The sequence below is a fragment of the Mustela putorius genome, unplaced genomic scaffold, assembly GCF_011764305.1.
Source record: "Mustela putorius furo isolate JIRA1106 unplaced genomic scaffold, ASM1176430v1.1 tig00000242_pilon_pilon_pilon, whole genome shotgun sequence".
Taxonomy (NCBI): domain Eukaryota; kingdom Metazoa; phylum Chordata; class Mammalia; order Carnivora; family Mustelidae; genus Mustela; species Mustela putorius.
The window spans coordinates 8,193,765-8,216,061 of record NW_025421325.1 but is presented as its reverse complement, the minus strand read 5'-3'; the positions used below and the strand labels follow the sequence as shown (position 1 = coordinate 8,216,061).

General features: G+C 34.6%; 1 protein-coding gene and 1 pseudogene across 2 annotated transcripts in view; both read right to left on the bottom strand.

The window, feature by feature from the left end:
• The window catches only part of LRBA (LPS responsive beige-like anchor protein), a 734,202-nt gene that overhangs the window by 297,140 nt on the left and 414,765 nt on the right, over nt 1-22,297 (bottom strand). The gene's annotated exons all lie outside the window — the stretch shown is intronic.
• Nucleotides 9,839-9,988, bottom strand: LOC123391574 (annotated as a pseudogene).

Genomic DNA, 22,297 nt, shown 5'->3' with positions numbered 1-22,297 from the left:
AGAATAATTTACAAAAATATCATTTTGTAACAAGGTCAATTCTTTAAGAAATAATCACATACTTTTCCCGGCTGCTGTTAGCCTATTAGTCATTCTTTTACTCACTTAGCATTTTTACCAGGAAGTAAGCAAAGTTATAAGAAAATAAAAATCTAGTGTTATCGTAACTACCAATTAAAACTCCAACAAAAGAAAAATGAAAAAAACATTTTAAATAAATGATGTTGAATACGAGAAGCCCTAAAACTCACCTCAGTAGCCACACTAGATAATTCTGATCTATTTTCCCCAAAAATGTGATTTAAAAAAAGTAATTCACCAAATATCTATTTAGTGCCAACTATGTACCAGTCTTGGTACATCAATATGAATAATGCTTTTATAATTTTCTCTGTTATAATCAGGACAAGAAAACCATCATATATCAAAAATAATATTTAAAATAGACAGCATTTATTGCATTTGGCTACTCTATGCTAGCCATCATGCTCTTTTATACACATTATCGCCAAGCCTCACAGCAACCCTACCAAAATACTGTTATTTTCACTTTAAAGATGGAGAAACAAGGCCCTACCCATCAATAGTAACTATGAACTTCAAAGCCAAAAAGATTTTCACATGACATTTCCTCTAGAAATTCACTGGATACTACTCAGTTATGATCAAAATATTAATTAACCCTGCCTGAGAGGATTAAGAATTCCATTAAGGTTTTAATGAGGATCTATTTTGTAAGTTCCATGAAGACAAGGGTTTATGTCTACCTAATTCACAGGCCAAGCACAGTAACTGGAACAAAGCAGGCACTAAATAAATAACCAATTAAAGAACAAGTGACTTTTTTAAAAGAAATTTAAATGATAAACCAGAGTCTGCTGGGAAAAATGGAAAAGGCATTCCAAGCAGAAGAAGGAGCATGGACAATGGCATAAAGACATAAAAAAGGAACCTTTATCTTAGGACCTTTGGGTAACAAAGGTCATTTCGAGGCAATCTCAGAGTGGCAAAAAGCTAAGGTAGGAAACATAAGTTTAGAAGCAGATTTCAAAAGTTCTTGTATAATTAATGGAAATAGTTCTCTGCACATCTTATAGTCCACAGACAGCCAGCCAAGTTTCTCTCAAAAGAGGGCCAATATGATTAGCCTTATATACTGCATGGCAACAATATAAACGGTGGCAGTAGGAATGGAACTTAAGGCTAGAATCCAAGAAACCTATCTGAAGTGGAATAGATAAGATTCAGTAAGACAGTCAATACAGAAGGTGAGGAAAAAGGGGATGAGAACAAACTTGAGGTTTCTGACAAAGGGGAAGTAAGGGGATAAAGATGCTACTTAACTGAAATGACAGCAGGTTAAGTAGGTGTGCTTGGAGAATAATCATGTTCTGGACACCTAATAACTTCTGGGCAGGTATGTCCAATAAGAAATCACTGTAACTTGGGAACTCAAAAAAGCAGCCTGGGCTAGAGATAGGAAATTGGGAGGCTGCTAAGTGTTGGGAGTTGAGGAATTTAGATTTTCATCTAACAAAAATTTACTGAGTCCTTATTATAAGTTTGATATTTGCTAGATGCAGAGAAAACTGTATTTTAAGGACAGCAGAAGAGTGAAAATAAAATCTGTGAAATTTCAATATTTAAACACTGCAGAAGAGGAAAGCATCACTGAAACTGAGAAAAAGTTCCTTACCATCAGTAAGATACTGAGGGAATCAAAATAGAATGGTGCCAAAAAAGACAAAGAAGCAAAGTCTCTTCAATGCAGCGAGTTGGCAGCAATACTGAATTCTACATTAAAAACGTTTAGAAGGGTAGGGTATCTCACTGGCACAGTTGGCGGATGCTACTCTTGACTTCCGTGTTGGCAGTTTGAGCCCCACACTGGGTGTTGTTACTTAAAAATAAAATCTTTAAAAAAAAATGTTTGAAGGATGAAGAATGAAGAAAAGCTTTTTATGTTTCTGCATTTTAAGATATATAATCTGTATGCTATGAAGTTCACCTGTTTAAAATGTAAAATTTAATAGTTTTTAGTATACCTACAGAGTTGTGCAGCTGTCAACATAATCTAATTTTAGAATATGTTTATTTTTCCCCAAAGACATCCCACATCCCATACCAGTTATTTTCCATTTTCCCTTCCTTGAGAATGGTCATGTAGAGGATTTCACAGGATGCAGGACAGAAGGTAGGTAAATGTGTTTGCTCTGACTTGGATCTTCTTAAGTCTGGACCAATTTTAAAATAAGGCATTGGTAAAAGGCACTTTTTATCCATACTGTAATTTTTTGGAGAGCCTAATGCTATGAGAATACATAATTTTTAAAAAACATTTCCAGGATCTCTAAAGTACCAAAAAACTGAGTTTTTTTGTTTTTTTAAGATTTTATTTATTTGAGAGAGAGAGAGCACAAATAGGGGGAGAGAGAGAGACAGACAGAGAGACAAGCAGACTCCTCTCTGAGTGGGCAGCTTAACAGAGGATTCCATTTCAGGACCCCATGATCATGACCCAAGCTGAAACCAAGAGTTGGACACTCAACCAAATGAGTCACCCTGGTACCCAAGAACTGAGTTTACCTTTTAAGAGAAACTCATTAAAATCAAATGTATAATTAATTCATACTGTAAGATATGCTGCTAAAGTTTGGCAGCAATTTATATTAAAGACCAATAATCTTTACAATTTCTGGATAGGATATAAAAATATTTGGTCCCATTTATTGTAAAGGACTTAAAATTAATCACCTTAGCTCTACCATATACCAGATCCATGATCTCTACATAAATCGTTTATCATCTTTGGGCTTCTGTCGCCTTACACAGAATAATTGTAACTTGTTTAGCCCACACTACAAGGCCATAGTGAGGAATCAAATGAAATGGGAGTATGTGAAAGCTTCAAGAACAGCAAAATGTTGTAAAGGTAAGGTAGGGGTTTTAGTTAATAATGAATTTACATGTTGCTACTTCTACATTACTTTGATAAAAGCATGTGCTTACAGTGGTATTATGAGTGACTTCAGACATGATTTAATTTTTTTTTTTGACAGACAGAGATCACAAGTAGGCAGAGAGGCAGGCAGAGAGAGAGAGAGGAGGAAGCAGGCTCCCCGCAGAACAGAGAGCCCGATGCAGAGCTCGATCCCAAGACCCTGGGATTATGACCTGAACCGAAGGCAGAGGCTTAATCAACTGAGCCACTCAGGTGCCCTCAAACATGATTTAAAAACAAAAACCTAAGAAAGCTCTGATTAAAATGCCCTCAAATGGCCCCTGATAATAATTAGCTCCAAGTTCCCAGCAATGATTAACTTTCTTTCTCTAAAGATTTCCCTACGTTGGACATTTTATATAAATGGAATCATACAATATGTAGAATTTTGTGGCTGGCTTCTACCATTTAGAATAATGTTTTTGAGGTTCATCCATGTTGTAGCATGTAATAGTACTTCATTCACAGTACATTTTGTTTGTCCATTTCTCAGCAGATAGAAATTTGAATGTTTCCATTTGGAAGGGGGAAATCTTGGATTTTATAACTAGAAAATTGAAGTACTCATTTGGTTACCTACCTAGCATTCACTTCTCTCCCCTTTCCTCTTTTCTGAGAAGTGCAACTTTCCTAATTATTTTCTCATAACAATTACAGTTTTGCTCAAATATCACTTCTTTTATGGTTGGATAACTTACAGAAAGTGACTGTAAGCCAATTATGACAATCCTGTTGTTCTTGTCAGATTCCAGACCTGTGACTGGTTCCAGAATCTAGCTTCAAACAAATCATTGCACAACATTTTTGCCTGGCAATCATTTTTCAACAATCTGAAATGCAAAACTTTTATTCAGTGGTTAAGACAGTAGTTCCCTTTCTCCTGATGGGCTGAAATAAGGAAATGTTAGATCCAGTTGTCAGGAGTTATAACACAACCATGAAGAAGACAGAGTGGGTTAAAGTTTTTATACCCAGAACTGCAAAAAAAGATGGAACTGAAGACCTGCCCCCAAGAGTTTACACACCTATACCTCTTATAATAAAAGATAATATACTTCTTCACAAGTTATTGAAATAAAGATTTTCACTTCATTTAGAGCCAAGTGCCTTTGAAACCATCTAACAGATACAAGAATTACTGGCAATGCCATTAGCAATTTGATTACAGTTGTGGAAGGAAAACTACATAATAGGGAACACTTGTTTTGGTGGAGATAGTTTGGTGGAGATTTGGTGGAGATAATTTGACCTTGAAAAAAATTATTTGACAATGAAAGAAATTAGGGAAATAGGGTGTTGGTTTAAAGAGGGTCAAGAATATATGTAAGCATGTTTGAAGATGGAAAAGACTAAGTTCAAAAAATATATTAAGACTGAAGATGACATGTGGGAGAAGGGCAAGGACAGCATTATAGAGATAGAAGAGGTATGATCCTATAAAGAGAGTGTACTTCCCTGGAAGTGAAAAAAGTCACCTCCTTCTCATTGGCAAGATGGAAGGATGTAAAGCTCTGTACATTAACAAGTTTACGGTTTAAAAGAATAAAAACTGAAGATCTGATTTTGGCCTGATAATTTCTGTTTTCTCTACTCAATAGCAAGCTTCTTTTTTTAAAAAGATTTTATTTATTTATTTGACAGACAGAGAGCTCAAGTAGGCAGAGAGGCAGGCAGAGAGAGAGAGGAAGGGAAGCAGGCTCCCTGCTGAGCAGAGAGCCCAATGCTGGGGTGCCCCTACAATAGCAAGCTTCTAACAGAAGAACAGAATAGAGAGGTAAAAATTAGAATGAGCTGCTTTGGGGAATATGAAAGAAAGCTGACTAAAAGCAAATTTAAGAATGGCTAAGTAGTTACAAAGGTCTAGCTGAGATCCGAAACCATTCATCTAGAGTGGCACTCTTTACAAATGTGATTTTTGACTCCCAGCTACACTCCGCAATCTAAGAACAAGTCTAAAAAGAGCAGCCAGCAAAACTTACTCAAGATTTTGGAGTGATATGGTTGAAAGGCCAAAATACAGAAGGTGAAGGAGAATGAGTAGGCTGGTGCGGATGTCTGGGTTGGGTAAGAATGATAAACCTGTGCTCTTTTTGGACCTCTGTAACTTAATATAGGGTTTATCAGATATTAATTTATTGAGAAACCAAATTTACCCTGTTTTCCACATCACTAACATTTATAATAATTTGGTTTCTGAATTAATTAATCAATATATGTTTAATCAATGTATCAAGCCCCTTTACTTAATGAGTTTCCAACTTTTATTAAAACATGTCTAGAATGAAAGAATGAAAGCTTATGAACATGCTTGAAGACTGTCTTCAGTCTACGATCTATAGGGTCACTCTAGTCAAGAGTCACAGGGCTGGACAATGTGCATGCAGAGAATGAGCTGAAGTCTCAGAAAGACAGGATCTCTTTCTTCTTTTCTTTAAGATTTTATTTATTGATTTGACAGAGAGAGACACAGCAAGAGAGGGAATACAAGCAGAGCAATGGGAAAGGGAGATACAGGCTCCCTGCTGAGCAGAGAGCCCAATGATCCAGAGCAGATCCAAGAGCAGAGAGCACTTGATCCCAGGACTCTGGGATCATGACCTGAGCCAAAGACAGATGTTTAAGGACTGAGCTACCCAGTCGCCCCAGGACCTCTTTCTTTTGAGAAGTAGGTTACACTGTGCTCCTGGAAAAGGGAGAGGAACTAAAAATTACTGACTGCCCACAGTATTTCAGACACTCTGATAAGAATTTCACATGTGGTCTCTTTTAATTCACAGAACAATGCTTTAAGTTAGGAATATAATTCCAATTTAACAAGTTAAATCCCAATTTTGCTACTAAAAAACAGAGCTAGACTTCACATCTGTGACTTTCCATTATTTAAAAACTTTTATTTATTTATTTTTTTAAAAAAGATGAACCCTAATGCCCCTCACTGGCAATCCTGTTAGGACACGCCTCACTTTTTTTTTTTTTTAAAGATTTTATTTATGTATTTGACACAGAGAGATCACAAGTAGACAGAAAGGCAGGCTGAGAGAGAGGGGAAAGCAGGATCCCTGCTGAGCAGAGAGCCTGATGCAGGGCTCGATCCCAGAACTCTGAGATCATGACCCAAGCTGAAGGCAGAGGCATAACCCACTGAGCCACCCAGGCACCCCTATATCACATTTTTGTGGTTGTTGTTAAGATAGTTTATAAGTTATAGAAAGAGAGAGAAAAAAAGCAAAGAGGTATCAGCCACCTTAGTATGGCACTTTTATCTTTAAATAAATAATTTAAAGGCTTAAATGCAGCAGCAACCCACCACAATCCAATACTCCCTGCCTTTAACCTAAAACTCTTGGGAAAATACTGATGAAAGCAAATAACTGATTTTGACTAGCATAAAAAATATTATATACTTGCTTTGCAAGCTAGATAAGTTAGTGAAAAATATGTACTCCTCATCCACAGGGACAAAAGGGCTTATTACGTTACACTTCCAGGTTTTTAAGACAGTTGGAAGCCACTTCTTTCAATAGTTGCTGTCATCTCGCAGAAACTTTGCAGTACTTTCAATTTTGAAGCAATTATTCACATTCTGAAATTATTTATTTTCCTCACTTTACTACATTTCAGTTTGTCTGCCTCTGAATGACCAGTACTGTTTTGGCTTAATTATATTCATTTACAAATATTTTTAAAGTGCCCACTACTATTTAAAAAGGTTGAGGTGCTATAATGGATACTCATCTAAGGAAAACAGTCTGTAATCTCAAGGCACTTACAATCTAATAAATGGGATAAAATGAATTATATGGCATTAAGATCAATGCCATAAGAAAAGTAAAAATCCAGAGCTTTGGAAATTGAAAAAAAGGAATAAGTGATCACATATGTTTTAAGGAGATCAGGAAATGCTTTAAGGAGCAAGCAATTTTTTTGAAAAAGATCCATAAGAAGGGGTCAAGTTTCAGCTGATATACAAGGAAGAAGATGGCATTGTAGGCTTTTCAGCAAAAGTACAGAGGTCAGAAAATTGGAAGCAGTCCTTTTGGTTGGCCCCAGTAGAAAATGAGGTATAAAATAATTATGGGGGCCTGGACATATCATAAAAGATAGGGATGAAAAACTAATGAGTTTATATTTCACTCATTCACTCACTCACTCATTTAATCAACAAACACTTATTGAATATCAATGATGCATAAGGACCTGTACCAGGCAGAGAAGATTTACAGTTATTTGATGATAAAGAAAGTTATTATCCTCAAGGACCTCACAGTACAATGGAAGAAATAGATATATGAAGAGACAATTGTAATATACACAAAACATTCTTTGGGAACAAAGTGAAAGGGCATTATCCAAAGTAACAGAAGACTTCCTGGAAGGCAATAATAACACACAAATTGAGTCAAAGAGTTAACAGATGTTTACCAGGAGAATAAGGAAAGGAAAAGCATTCTTTCTGAGAGAACAGCATTCGCAAAGCCAAAGAAGAAAGAACTAGGTATGTGTTAAACTGAAATGTTTCTACAATTTTGGGGCAGTACAGGCAACAGGGGCCAAAGAAGAAGCTACAGAAATAAGAAGGGGCCAGATCACAGAGAATCATTTGAAGAGTCCAATTCCTGTTTAAAAGCCTATGACTTTTTTCAGGACTGACCACAGTTAGTTATAAAGGCCTTACCTGTCAGGCATCACAGGGAAAGCTGCCCTCCACTAGCCCCAAACTAGACTTCATATATAGCCAATGAACTCGTCTCTAAAGGAAGTTGTACTCAAGGACTTAGGACCCACTGGCCAGTCATATTCTTAGGATAACTGCATTCCTAGCCTTTGCACCTTTATCCCAAAGTTTCTTTATCTGAAGCCTTAGGCAGAGGTCATTTTCAGGCACGCTGCCCAGAACTTTTTAGCAGAGAAAGAAAGGGAAACCCTGAAGACACTTTTCCCCACTCTCACTCAGTCTACTCTGAGCTCTTTTCTTTTTCCGTCTTCTAACCTCATGGTCCATCAACTGCTATAGTCTTTTGTTCAGAGTTTCCTCAACAGTGAGATGACCCCAACATCTAGACTGATCTATACTAATCCACACGGATTAACCTGACCTTCCAACAGTGCAGGATATGGCAGGATAATGGAAATGGAAATGGGAGGATAATGGAACAAGGGGAGTCCTGCAGTTTTAGACTATTGCTTATACCACCAGAGCAAGTTATTAAAGCCTTACTCTTTCATTTCTGGTTTGTGGCTTTAATCAGCTACTCTGATCCTTGGTTGCTTGGCTCTCTCCTAGCTCAGCTGAGCTCCTGACATTATCCATATCATCTTAGAGAGTTGGCTTTTGTCTTTTAGCGGTAGGGAGATACAGAAGAGTTTTAAGCTTTACGTTTTAAGTATTATGACTGCAGAACAGTAACTCTAGGAAATATACAAAAGAAGAAATATCATAAATGAGAACACAAGTAAGGAAGTTATTAGAATAATTTAAGCAAGATAAGGGTTTTCAACATTAACTTTTTAAATTTCCTATTTCTCTGATTTATCCCATTAATGTGTTATTGAAATGTGCTAAATTTCTCTGTGATACAAGGAAGGCAATAAATAAGGCATGAAAATAAAGTTCAAGGACATAAAGCAATTTATTCAAAATAAAATGGGCTCCAAAGCATATGATGTATAAAGTTGATTAAATGTTATATGCAGTAAGACAGGCCAAAACTCAGGTAGAGATCAAGTCCTGAAGCTGAGTAGAGATGGGAAGAGAACATAAAAATGGCTCAGTAAATGCTACATCCACTCAGCCCAGAAATGACATGCAAGTCCTCTACCTACATATATTCCTTTGTCTTACCAAGTCACATGACTCCACAAAGGAAATGTGATTCCTGGTTGGGTACCCATTTCCCAGCAAAAGATCTACACAATGGAAAGACAGATTGAAACTATGATGATCAGCTACCATATCTGCCACAAGTAACAATATATATACCATAAAAGTCACTGAATTCTGGATATATTTTGAAGGTTGGGTTGAAAGAACATGCTGATAGATCATACCTGGGATATGAAAGGAAAAGAGACAATGATATTATAAGGATTTTGGTCTCAGAAACTAGAGACCATTCTCTCTCAGAGAAAGAGAATGTGAGAAAAATAGGTTTCGATAAAGGTCAGGAATTTGGTTTTAGGCATGTCATGTTTGGGATGCCCATAAGCAATCTGTGACAGAGGGGCTATTACCAAACCAATTTTCCTCTTCTACCTAAACAAACAGCTAAGCCACATTTTCAATCTCCTTTGCAATTAGGCATAGCTATATGACTGAGCTCTAGTCAGTAAAATATGAGCAGAAATGATACAAGCCAGTTACAAACCTAGTCTATAAAACTTTTTGATACACAGTTGTCCATGCTCCTTCCAATGGCTTGATGCAGATGACAATCTTGGAAGTCAAGAACTAAAGACAATGGAGTTTTAGAATAAATCACTTATCAGAAACATCTATTCCATACCTTATATGAAAAAGAAATACAGTTCTACTATGGTTAGCCACTGAATGATATTTTGGGATTTATCTATTAAAGGAGCTTGTATTGCTACAAACAACAAATATCCACACAGAGATGTTGAGCTGACAATTAAATATGATTGTGCAGTTCAAAGGAAAGAATCTCACAGGACATATAATCTGGGAGTCAACAAAATATCGTTTCTATAATATAGACAGGTATGAACTGGTTAAGATAGTAAAGGAAGTTGGTAGAGCGAGAGAAAAGGAATACTCCAAAGACTAAAATCTGAGTAACCCCCCCAAATAAAGAGGTTGACCATATTATATAAGGAGAAACCAACAAGGAATTTTGAAGAATGGCCACTGATAGGAGAAATATCAGATGTCTATGGTTTCCCAGAAACCAAATGGAAATACATTTCAATTAGCAATAATCGCGCCTCGGATAAACCTCATTGGCTACGATACTGCCACTGCGCAAAGCTAGGAAATACATTTCAAAGAAGAGTCAGTACTCAGACATACCAAAGGTATCAGTTCATCCAGGAAGATGAAGATTGAGAACTGACTATGTGATATGGCAATATAAATGTCACAGGTGACCTAGAAAAGAACTGTTTCAGTAGAATGGTAAGAGAAAAGCCTCAGTTAGTGAGTTCAAGAGAGAGCAAGAGAAGAGATACTCAGCAAAGAAACAAATCTTTCAAAGTTCTTCAAGCATAATAAAGAAGCCCTCTATATTCCCTACAGGACACAGTGTATTATAAACACTGGGGGAGGAACCCCTAAAAATAACATTAAATAAGTCATAGAATTTTTCCATATAAAGAGATTCCACTAGATCTGGACACAAAAGTAGAATATCCTAGATACATAAGAATATGTTTAATTTGAAAAGACAAAAAGTGAAAAATCAAAAAGATGTCTAAGGGTTCATTTATATTTGATACATTAATCTGCAGAGGCAAGGATTCTAGTGTATTGTACGGGCAAGTTTATTAATTAGGGCTTGTACATCAAATATTGATACTCAATATCAATATTCAACTTTGAATAGGAAGAGAAAGACTAAGAGAAATGGTCCCTAAAAATTCATTAATGGAGGCGCCTGGATGGCCCAGTGGGTTAAGCCACTGCAGCTCAGGTCATGATCTTGGGGTCCTGGGATTGAGTCCACATTGGGGGGTCTCTGCTCAGCAGGGAGACTGCTTCCCTCTCTCTGCCTGCCTCTCTGCCTCCTTGTGATCTCTGCCTGTCAAATAAATAAATAAATAAAATCTTTTAAAAAATTCATTAATGGGAACTGAAATAGTCTAATAAGCAAGGTCACTATCTATATTAATTTCAATAACTAAAATATAGACTATCTCAAAAAAGAAACCCACAAAGAACCAAATAAATTTTAGTAATGAAATACAGAATCCTGTATAATCACATTATTAATGTAAACTGAGAAGGCTATAAATGGAAAAGTACAATAGTATACAGTTAAAATGAATAACAAACAGCACTACCAAATCAGATAACTTAATGTCTGTGTTGGAGCTTTCATATATTCTAACTGTGGTGTGTACACAGTGACCACACAGGCTACACATCCATTTTGTTTTAAAGTTCTTTGCTATAGTCACTAAAGCTCATCTCTTAATCATATTAGAATACTATCACATTAACATGCACTGCTGTAAGATTCCCCTCTGAGAATTTATATTCTTGCCTTTCTATCCATATTATCAGTTTTTCAAATTATTGTAGTTAAAAGTCTACATTTCGGGGGCCCTGGGTGGCTCATTCGGCTAACCGGCTGCCTTCAGCTCAGGTCAGGATTCCAGGATCATGGGATCCAGCGCCCCCCCCCCACCAACCGGGCATGGAGCCTCCCCCTCTCCCTTTGCCTGCCATGCCCCCTGCTTCTATGCATGCTCTCTCTCCTCCCCTCTTTCTCAAATAAAAAAAGTTTACTTTTCATTATTCTACTTAATTCATTTGGTTTTAGGTGCTGGGCTAAGGACAGCTAGTATGGCTGGAAAAAAAAAGAAGCAAATTATTCTCATATAGTTTACTATCTTGTCTGAATGATTATCTCAAAAGATATCTTGCACAGAAGAGAGTCATTTTTAGTAAATGAGGCTTGTGCAGGCTAACAAATATATAAATGAGAAATAGAAGTGTTCCAAAGGGTTCAGGAGATTCCCTCAATCCTGTTTTTACTAAGAGATAGGAAAATTAAGTTGTTTGAGTTGCAGTTCTTCCCTTTCAACTCCCAATATCTGGGAAAATGACTTTTTTTTTTTTTTAAAGAATAAAGCTATAAACCCCCAAGCTTAAAATTTGTATAAAAGTAATTAGTTGTCTTCTCAATAAAAGACCAATCTTTTCAGTCTTAATCTTCTCAAACAGCAATAAGCTATGCTGGTTAAGCTGCTTTTGTTAAGACCTTTTTAGCTTATTACAAGTATAAAGCAACCTGCTAGTTTGTTATAAAATTTTCCTTGGTCACAAAAGTGTTAAAATACTGTTTATTTCAACTATGTAGCAAATTATAGCAAATAGGGTATATATCCAAGAAAGCAGTCCAAATCAAAAATCTACTAAATATCTACTAAAATCAAAATATCTACTTAAAATTCAGTAAGATAAATAAAACAATCAATTAGAGACTAACACCAGGAAAAACCCACATATTTTCATTTCCTGGAAAAATAAATGCAACTGCTGAAAAAAATGCATTACTTTTTAAAAGAGAAAGTGTTATTTCTGATTTTTATAAGGTTATTATCAATCCAAGTTGAAAAAAAACACACACAGAGAGGTAGATGTTGTTTAAATACCTTATGGTTTCATTTTACACTTCTCATATCAGGGTGAAGTCTTACAAGTAATTCAAAAGGAAAATCAAAGTATTTTACTGAGAAGATAGAGTCCATATGTTCTTCAATCTGGAAACCCATTGGGAAAAAGACTTGAGTTTTTAAAAACTGAATTTTGACAATTGGAAGCTGATGTGGCTGTTTCTTCTCTCCGTGAAGATTTGAATCATTCTCAGGGGGAAGGAAGCAGATCTTTATCAAGTATAGCAAAGCTTAACACCTGCGTAACTCCAAATTACTTAGAAAAAATTTAGTGAATCTAGAATTTCACAATGTGGGCTTATAATAAATACTTACTTCTAAGTTTAAAATATTTCTATAAGCATAGTATAACTCATGCCTATATATATGGGTCTGTCTATATTTCAAAATCTATACTTTTTAACTCCATCTCAGTGAGTCTATTTCCTTTTGCTATACATATTTAAACATCATTTTTTTTATTTCTATTGTTAAAACTGTAACAATGCATTGTAACTATTTATATATTGGCAATACTATTACATACATTACATACATTACCTACATTACATCCAGAACAGGATCTTTTTTTTTTTTTTCACTTTGTATGAACCCTCAGCTTCTAGCACAATGCTCAGGACCTAGCATACACTTTTAAAAGTCTGCCAAAAAGATAAATATGTAACTTCTTTATCCTAATCACTCTTTTCTAGATTTATATGAAGTTGATATATTCAGAGTTAAAATGATTTTGTTCTCAAAGTCAAGGTAAAAATGGGCTACAGTTTTTAAAGGAGCCTCAATTCTATACAATACTGTATGAATTAGATAATGTGTGCTCTACTACTAATGCACATGATTTCTAATTTAATGTAACAACCAAAATAATTTTTTTTTTACTGTTTAAGATTGTATTACAAAGTTTATGTTTAATACAGTCGTTATACAGAAGGGGACATTTTTTATCTTGCTCCTTTAAAAAGAAATGCACACAATTAATTTACTTTGAATTAATTATGTAACAAACTATAGTTTGCTGACAAATACATCTTTTTTTTTAATTTTTTATTTTTTATAAACATATATTTTTATCCCCAGGGATACAGGACTGTGAATTGCCAGGTTTACACACTTCACAGCACTCACCAAAGCAAAATAATTTTTTATTACATATAATGTGAAGGGTGATTTACTAACATATATTGACATTTTTAAGTGTATAATAAAAACAATTCTCAAACAGCAAAAAATTATATCAGACTTAAATAAAATAACTAAGATATAATTTTATTATGTAGTTAGGTAAAATTGCCCAGTAGAAACCTCTTATGTTTTAGCTTCTTCCCCTCCAACCTCTTTTCCTACTTTGAGGAAAAATACAGTGGAATAAAGGATAAAGAAGGCAAAAAATTTGTAAGAAAAACAACAACTCTTAGTAAAAGCAATTAAAGATACATTGCACAAAAATGTAAATTACTGCCATAAGTATATTCCGAACATCTGTTTTGAAAGATGTTACTTATGATGATTCCAATGCTCTTCATATACCTGATCTCTTCTATCATTAAACTATTTTTTAAACATTTCTAAGTTCTAGAAAAACTCTAGGATTTCTAATTACTGTTTTTGTTTATTCCTTATCTATTTATTTATTTATTTATCTGACAGAGAGACAGAGTGAGAGAGGGAACACAAGCAGGGGAGTGGGAGAGAGAAGCAGGCCTCCCATGGAGAAGGACCCTGGGATCATAACCCTAGCCAAAGGCAGATGCCCAATGACTGAGCCACCTAAGTGCCCCAACAGAAGTTATTTTTGTTTATTCCTTAATAAATTTTGTATATTCTAAGTTGTATTTCAATATATACCTTAAAAAAAATTGTGTCACTATGTAATAGTACTGTAAAAGCAGCATGATATATGAAAAACAGCACCAGGAAGAAAAAAGTATCTAGATTTTAGTTCTGACTTCATAATTAATTAGCTATTGGATCCTGAGTAAACCCATTTAATCTATTTGGGCCTCAGTCTCCTTTTCTATAAAATAAAAAGGCTGAATCTAATAATCTGCAAGTGTCTACCATTTCAAACTGCTATTACTTTGTTATTCTTTTATTTTTTACATAGATTTTGTTTGTTTATTTTAGAGCAAGCAAATGAGTGAGAGAGAGTGTGCACGCATACACACACAGGGGAGGGAGGAATGGGAAAAGGCAAAGGGAAAGGGAGAAGAATAAAAGCAGACTCCCAGCTGAGTGCAGAGCTTGAAGCAGGACAAGCCTCAAGACCCTGAGATCATGACCTAGGGAGAAACCTTAAAGTAGGATGCTCAACTTACTGAACCACCAGGTGCCCTATATTCTGTTCTTTTAAAAATATATATCCAACTACAAGAGTACTTCATACAGCTCTCTATGTATGTGTTCAAAATCTCATTACTTCCCAGTTCCACAGAAATCACATAGAATATTGTTTAAGGGCAAAAAATTTCATGGAATTAATTCTTTTGTTTCCCTATTATCATGTATTTCTCTTGGGAGTAAGGAGGACAGAAAGTAATAATGCTACACTTTTTTGACCAATGTAAAGAAGGTTTAGTATAGGTGAACACCCCTAGATGGAAACCAAGAACATTTCAGTGGATTCTTTCCTCTTCCTTGCTACCTGAGCCTGTAGAGCATACTGTGAATCAAAGAAGTAAGGGTAAACTAATCTTTGATAAGCATATTGAGAAGAAAGCAACAGAATATTTTTCTTCATCTTGTTCAATGACATACAGTAGGACACTGAAGTTGAGAGGGGAGGTAATAACAAGGTTAAGATATTCAATACTTGATTTTAATGCAAGGGTCATTGTTTTGAATGCTTATGCTAATGATATGGGCTTGATATGGAACACTTACCACGTGAAAATAAGTATATAACCAATAAAAAGAAATTCTGAGGAATTCACAAAAAGAAAGGTAAAAGAAAGCTGACAGAATCAAATCTCAGATACACAAGAAGAAAGGTACTCTCAAGAACTACTTTGGGGGGACGCCTGGGTGGCTCAGTTGGTTAAGCAGCTGCCTTCGGCTCAGGTCATGATCCCAGCGTCCTGGGATCGAGTCCCGCATCGGGCTCCTTGCTCCGCGGGGAGCCTGCTTCTCCCTCTGACTCTGCCTTCTACTCTGTCTGCCTGTGCTCGCTCTCGCTCGCTCTCTCTCTCTCTGATTAAAAAAAAAAAAAAAAAAAAAAAAAAAGAACTACTTTGGGGAGCTTCAGGCTAAAGGCAACAGATGCAACCACTGGGCAGAGACAGTAGTCACCTAAGAGACTCTTTTAGGTTGATTTCACCTCCTTCCTCCCCTTAACTGCTCCTGGGCAGCAAAGAGAAGAACTGCCCATTCTTAGTTAAAGGGGTATGGACTCTTGGGTTAGAAGAAAGGCAATCCCTAGCTAGTCAATGATGACCAAAATGAGTAGGATACTCCTGCAAGCATATCAATTTCCCAGAAGCCCTGTCTCATCACATGTTCTACCCTTCATGCCATGAGGAGAAGTCCTTTGGCAGTATTTGATGACAGTATTTGTACATAATATCTTTTGATTTAGCAATTTCCCTTCTAGGTATGTATCCTACAGAAATACAATCTTGAAAAAAATTGATTATGTCTATTCACTTCTATACTTCTAAGAAGGAAATATTAGAAGCTAGCTAAAGATTCACCACTAGAAAAAGCTCAAATAAAATGTAGAATTTGTATACTACTATATGATTAACCTGTTAAAAAGAATGAGGTAAATAGATGTGAAATAGCAAGTGAAATGGGTAACTAGGTAAATAATGCATATAGTGCGGCCCACATTATGTTTTTAAAAATTAAAAATTTTTAAAATGTAAAATTAAAAAAATTTTTTTCAAATGTCTTTATCAATGTAAGAGAAGAAACCAGAGGATTATATATCAAACTATTCACTTCCACAACACAGAGAGGAAAGTAAGACCCACAGATAGGTATAGATAGTAAAGACTTATACACAGGATTATTGTACAAGAACATTATTGCTCTATATCTCATACAATTTAAAAAGAAAACAAAGTTTACCAGTTTGAATCTTGACTTGAGAAGTATCTTCCCCACTTAGATAAGAAAATTTTTTCTAACAATGTCCACAGCATTCTATTAAATTCAGTATGTTATAAATAACTGGATTGCCCTCTACCACAACACAAACATGCAAAAAAGCTATATGAACAAAATACATTTTTGTTTTCACTTTGTAAATATATTCAAGTAAAGTTTTTTAAAAATCTATACCTTTTTTGAGTTTAACTGTCATTATTGTAAATACTTGAGGCAGCTATGTGCTAATTCTGTATTCTCACTGTGGTATGGAAAAAACCCAGGAAACTTACATGTCTGTGAACCTGGAGGGTTGCTGAAGCAGTCTGAATTCAGAATACTAAAATTCAGACATTCCCATGTCTTTCCCTCTGTGTTACAATGCTGATTTTGTCTCCACAGCAAGAAAGATCTAAAACGAAAAATTTACTACTATCCTAAAAATATTTTTGTCTTTAATTCACAAAAGTCACTGATACTTGTAGGCACTTACACCCCATACGTGACTTTTTCACCCATTTCAAGAAAGTTATCAAGAAGGTGTCATTCAATCAACAAAAGATAAGATCATATGAGTTCATCATCAGTTAAGAATCCTATTTTACATTTCTATTATAAATGCTAATCATTATTTGAATTACCTATGTATTCAAACTTACTGTGACAACTCAGTAAAAAAAAAAAAAAAAAAAAAAAAAAATTGCAGCTTTTTTCATAGGAAAATTGTGCCAAGTATGTCAAATTTGGTTACAGCTCTACGAAATTTGCTGCATTAGTAATTCCACAGTAAATTTAATAAATAACCGGGAATCCTAACATTTGCCTTAGAAAGAGAATCCTAAGCAGGCTCCACTCTGAGTGCAGAGCTGAATCTGGGGCTGGATATCACACCCTGAGATCATGACCTGAGCTGAAATCAAGAGTGAGATGCTTAACCACATGAGCCACCCAGGAACTCTTTAACATTCTTCTTACTCAGGCTTAACTACTAACTAATTAAATAAACTTGAGAAAGTGACTTAGTTTCTCTAAGCCTTGGCTTCTCATCTTAGAGTAGGGATAAAATGACACGTCAAAAATTACAATAAGCATTAAATGAGATAATGTCACAAGATCTTAGGACAGGGTAAAGATGCTATATTTTATATATGTAAATAGGTTAAATCAGTTTCCTGTTGTAGATTTCCTAATTTCCAATTAAATTATTTTTTCCTATTAGGAATTTATACTATTTAAAATGACTGCTGCTTCTCTTTTCTCTTATAAAGGACACAAAGATAGATTCTGGTAAAAAAATCAAATTAAGGAAAATCTCCTCCATATAACTGACTTACACTCCTGTACTCTTAATATTTCTTATAATCAAGTAAGACCTCTAAACACTATACCCTTTTCTTACTATTTCTAGAATGGCCTAGGCATTTTCCTATTTCTATAACCTTTGCTTTCTCCAAAAACAAAAGTTCTCCCTTCTCATCCTATGGACAGGAGCAAATGATCACACCTAGAGTTATCCCATTATTATAAAAAAGAAAAATATTTCCATCATGTAATTTTGACCAACAAATTGGTCTAAATGTGTTACTAGTACACTTGGAGTCATGTATATACAACTAATCTGTAATTAAAAACAGATGTTAATTATACCAAACTAAAGTTATATGACATGACATGACATATTCAAAAAAATTAAATGCTTTTAGATAAGAAAGAAGGACAAAAACTTCGAACAGATGATCCTAAAGTGATTTTCAATAAGAAATTACTACTTTTTTATTGGATTGGTTTATTTTTACTACTTATTTCTGAGAGCTTCTTGTAATTAAGGACCATAACCATAAAATCAATTTTTGGAAGATATAAACTAAAAAACATATAGCTAATACTTCAGAAAAGTTATGGGAAGTAGGAAATACCGTCAAGTGCGGAATGGATCAAAATCTTAAGAGCTTTTCAAATTTCGTGGGCTACTTGTTTTTCCCACTATCATCTTTTGAGATCTACGAGAAGCAAAGTCACCAACAGACATAACTCACACCAGTGACCAGTATGGTGGCAGTTACTAGATGACCAACTATTGCTTTCAACTACAAGTGACTAATAAACTTTAAAAGTCAAACCTTGGGGCGCCTGGGTAGCTCAGTGGGTTAAAGCCTCTGCCTTCGACTCAGGTCATGATCCCAGGGTCCTGGGATGGAACCCCGCATTGGGCTCTCTGCTCAGTGGGATGCCTGCTTCCCCTCCTCTCTCTCTGCTTACCTATGATCTCTGTCTGTAAAATAAATTTTAAAAATCTAAAAAAAAAAAAAAAAAAAGCCAAACCTTTAAAGCTTTTTCAAGGAGTGTCAGAATTACAGTTTATGTCAAATGGCCCAAAATTAAGAATTTTAAATACTAACATAAATCAGCATGTTTTAATATAAAATTACTTGTAAAATACTATATGCAGCTTTGCTCAGAATCTTTATCTAACTTAAATACCCAAGACAGGGGGTGCCTGTGTGGCTCAGTGGGTTAAAGCCATATGGTTTCACTTATTTGTGGGGCATAACAAATAGCATGGAGGACATGGGGAGATAGAGAGAAGGGAGTTGGAGGAAATTGGAAGGGGAGGTGAGCCATGAGAGACTATGGACTCTGAAAAACAATCTGAGGGTTTTGAAGGGACCGGGGGGGTGGGGGGGGTCGGGGTACCAAGTGGTGGGTATTATAGAGGGCACGGATTGCATGGAGCACTGGGTGTGGTGCAAAAATAATGAATACTGTTATGCTGAAAATAAATTAAAAATAAATTAAAAAACAAACCAAAACAAAAAACAACAACAACAACAAAAAGCCCTGCCTTCAGCTCAGTCATGATCCCAAGGTCTTGGGATTGAGCCTCGAATTGGGCTCTCTGCTCAGCAGGGAGCCTGCTTCCCCCTCTCTCTTGTCTTAGCCTGCTTCTCTGTCCACTTGTGATCTCTGTCAAATAAATAAATAAAATCTTAAAAAAAAAAAACCAAAACCCAAGACAATAATCATAAGCTATTTGGGGTACCACAGAAAGAGATAGGATTTATCTCAGTGGTTCCCTGTCTTGCCTAAGCATTAGATTTATCTGGGAACCTTTTAAGAATATTGGTGTCCTACTGGTATTTTTTGGATTGGGACCCTGTTACCAGTATATTTTTTTCAAAATTCTCCATGTGATTCTAATATAGAGCCAGGATCAAAAGCAACTGAATTCACTGAAAGAACTTCCCTAACTAAATGCTATTTATTTTTTATTTTCTATTTCTGACCAGTAGTGAAATCTTGAGTGCTTAAAACAACTCTTCTGGGTCTTAATTCTCTTAATCTGCACTGTGAATTAAATCTGTCTATATGAAGTTCAAGGATTCTTTTGTCTTTAAAGTTGTATGATGAGACCTGCTTAAAAATGGCAGATGTTTGGTCTAACTTATTTAAAGAATAAGTTTAATGTCTAAATTGTGCTTCAAGTAAGTTAAACCACATACCATGCCACTAAGGTTATGAAATTAACCTTTCCCACATTTGTAAATTCCATGTGAGGAACTATATTTACCAAAACCAATTTGAAATAGCGTGTTCTTGAGTAAATACCTTAAAAGGTTCTACTATGTGTTTATCAATGGTAAAGTTAATTAGTAAGAAATCCTATCCTTCACTGAAAATTCTGAAATCATTATTATACTCTAGGGGTACATTTTCAGTATCACACACCATTAACATTTATTCTTTGTTGTAACAGATACCAAAAAAATAAATTGAGACTATAGTTTTAACTTAAAGTGTTTTCTTCTAAATCAACAACTAATTTACAGAGAATAATGGCACTAGACTTAAACAATTAAATACACATGTGAAGAAGTAGACAAAAGCACCAACAAAGCCATTTTTAACAAATCAACATTTCATTGCCCATATTAAACAAGAACTAAATTGTTTCCACTTGAACATTTAGAATAGGATTACCATTAGTAATGCATAAAACCCAAACTGAGAGTGTTGAAATTTTAAAGTTTATGTAATTTGAGATTGATATAGCATCATTAGATCTGGATACAAAGACTAAAAACAATCCTATTTTCTTTTTAAAAAAGTTTTGTTTTTAAAGATTAGGAAATTTCTAAAACCAAACAGATAAAGATAGCAAAACTTATACTGTTAATTTAAAATATAATGATCTTTCATTTATCAGAACATAATTATCAATAGCAAATATTTCAACCAGTTTTACAAAAAGAAAATGTAAATTTATGCTCATCTCACATTAGTCTCAGAAAACGTATCCACCTGAAGAAAATTAAAGCACATTTTAAGGCTGGATACAAACGTTTGGGGCTGCTCAGCATAGCTAGTCCCATTCCAACACAACAGAAAATGAGAGTATGATTATATATGCCAATAATTAAACAATAGGTATGCAAATAAGAAAACTTCAACACAATATCCCAAAGTACTTTGACAAAGAAAATTCTATAATAAATGAGATGTAACAAGTCTTATTTCAATTTATATAAATGTCAAATCATTATCAACTTAAACAAGGCTATTTTCTAAAAAATTTTCTAAAATAGAATACATTTGCATTTTGAATTATTTTCAAATGTAAATTTAAGGCCAAATTAACAATCTAAAACACCATATTAAAGCAAATATTCAAGATCAAATAGAAAGTGTATCCAGCCCTCATAACTTACAGAAAATATTTATATAATACATAAAAGATTGTTATAAGAAATTATGAAAGGTTAGAATTTGTCTTGATACGAAATGCTATTTACTAATTTTGTCTTTAATATGTTAGAGTTCTCACATTCTCCTTCCATTCTCAAATCATAATAAGATCATTAAATAAATTTTAAAAAAATAACATGTGGAATGTCTTTCTGCTTTAATATTTTGGAAGGGAATTCCAAAGAAAAAGACAATCACTTAAAAATATGTTTTCTCTTCTACTTCAACCCTCTTTGAAGTCAACCTTTCAAGGTCCAATATCAGTTGGAATGCAGCAGTAAGGATTTTATGACACTATGCTAAATCTTTATTATTTCACTGAGAAAATAATAACATAAAGGATTAAGATCTATTTGCTTTTTCATCATTTTAAGCATTTTTTTTGCTTTCATCAATTTCAGTCTGCCATAAATCAAAAGTATTCTTTTAATCCCAACAGTAGACAAAATAATGCATTTTACACTTAAATATGCTCTAGGAAAAAAATTAACATTCTTTATCATTTCCCAACAGAGACAGTTAATACTCTAAGGCCACATTAATAGAATTTTTCTGCCATTGTAGAAACTTTGATAGCACTCCTATTTCAATGTCTGAATTTTTCTCCTTTTTTTGACAAAGACAAATGATTGCCATCAATCAAGATCCAATCGGGTATACAGAGAGTCGGGCGAATGCATCACTCTTTACTGGTTTTCCTGTTATTTGAGCAGGCTTTGCTCTATATTATTTTATAGAATGATCAAAAAACCAGCCATAAGATAGATCATTCACACCCACTGTAAAATTAACTTTCATGAATAATGAGAGTTTTAAACCTCAGATAATGTATATGTTATACCAAGGATATTACTGAGATCATTTCTGGCTAGAGATTATGTAAATGATACTATATGACCTTTATCATTACAACAGGACATGCAAAACACATATTATTTCATACATCATTTTAAAGCAAGTCAGTTTCTAAAGGAAAAACAGTCATTTATAATGTTAATAGTAAAGAGTTAAAGTTTTAAAAGACATGAAGTACCTGTGATCATTTTGAGCCCTTCTTCCTTTAACCTGTTACTTCATTTGAAGCGATCATAGGGCAAGAAAACTTACTCTCAAAAA